Source organism: Salvelinus sp. IW2-2015, unplaced genomic scaffold (genome assembly GCF_002910315.2).
Source record: "Salvelinus sp. IW2-2015 unplaced genomic scaffold, ASM291031v2 Un_scaffold2147, whole genome shotgun sequence".
Lineage (NCBI taxonomy): Eukaryota > Metazoa > Chordata > Actinopteri > Salmoniformes > Salmonidae > Salvelinus > Salvelinus sp. IW2-2015.
This window is the reverse complement of record NW_019943479.1, coordinates 82,120-83,526: the sequence shown is the minus strand read 5'-3', so window position 1 is coordinate 83,526 and position 1,407 is coordinate 82,120. Positions and strand designations below refer to the sequence as shown.

At 48.8% G+C, this 1,407-nt stretch overlaps 1 long non-coding RNA gene across 1 annotated transcript in view; it reads left to right on the top strand.

The window, feature by feature from the left end:
• LOC139025020 (uncharacterized) overlaps positions 1–334 on the top strand; it is a 2,621-nt gene extending 2,287 nt beyond the window's left edge. The window contains exon 2 of the long non-coding RNA XR_011476449.1: positions 168–334. This is a non-coding gene — a long non-coding RNA (uncharacterized lncRNA). The remainder of the gene's footprint in view (positions 1–167) is intronic.
• Positions 335–1,407: the final 1,073 nt, after the last annotated feature.

Here is a 1,407-nt window from a genome sequence, read left to right as displayed (position 1 = left end):
GCGGTTGTGGAGTGCCTGTTCTTCCAACTGGAGGGGATTGATGGCCTGTCTTCCAAACTGAAGGGTGCTTGGAGTGCCTGCTTCCAACTGGAGGGGTTGGAAGTGCCTGTCTTCAACTGGAGGTAGAGAGTGCCTTGTCGTCCAACTGGAGGAGGAGGGGGTTGGAGTGGCCTGTCTTCCAACTGGAGGGGGTTGGAGTGGCCTGTCTTTCAAACTGGAGGGGGTTGGAGTGGCCTGTCTTCCAACTGGAGGGGGTAGGAGTGGCCTGTCTTCCAACTGGAGGMGGTTGGAMTGGCCTGTCTTACCTTGAAAATAAACAAAGTTTTGTTTTTAATCGTGTGTGTGTTGTTGTTATGACACAGAGAGACATGTCTAAAGAAGAATCCACTCTGGAAGTGTTGTTTTGTGTGGATCCACTGTTCCTCTGCAATAACCTATCCTGAAACACAGTACCATGGGTAAATCAATGTTACCTTACGAGGCCCCGACTACTGCTCGTTTTCTGTTATACCTTGATAATGAATTGGTGTCGTGGCTCTAAATCAGTCCCTGATTGGAGGGGAACAGTGAAAAAAGGTAAGTGGAACTGACTTCAAGGTCCAAATTTGAATTTGAGGGTACTGGTACTACACGGTTGGACTCACACAGAGAACGTGTCCCAGGTCGTGTCGCTAGATGGCGCCACAGTGCTAGTTTGCTCAACTTCTCAATAACTGCACTTAACCCCATTTCAAAACACACAGTCAACCACAACACAAACGGTTTGTTATCATATTAATATATAGGTCAGAGATTCATATAGGTCCTTTTGTATAAGGTTGTATTTCTGTTGTACATTTCTGTCTAACTTTGCTGAGCGCAGTACATCATGAAGGATGTTTTCCGGTTGGTTGGGCTTCATAGGTTGAGTGAGGAGGCTGGATGAGGTGTGCAGGTGTGAGTATAAATCATAGGTTGAGTGAGGAGGCTGGATGAGGTGTGCAGGTGTGAGTGTAAATCACAAGTGGGGTGGGTTCGGTTTTGGGGAGTGTATGTGCGTGTATCAGGTAGTCATAAATCACATATGAGTACAGCGCCACGTCCTCAACTCAGCCCTCCTACCTGTCCCTGTGTAGCCCTTCTACCTGTCCCTGTGTAGCCCTTCTACCTGTCCCTGTGTAGTCATTCTACCTGTCCCTGTGTAGTCCTCAGCCCTTCTACCTGTCCCTGTGTAGTCCTCAGCCCTTCTACCTGTCCCTGTGTAGTCCTCAGCCCTTCTACCTGTCTCTGTGTAGCCCTTCTACCTGTCCCTGTGTAGCCCTTCCCCTTCTACCTGTCCTGGGGTAGTTAGCCCTTCTACCTGTCCCTGTGTAACTAGCCTTCTACCTGTCTGTGTAGTCTCAGCCTTTACTGTTCTGTGTAGTCCTC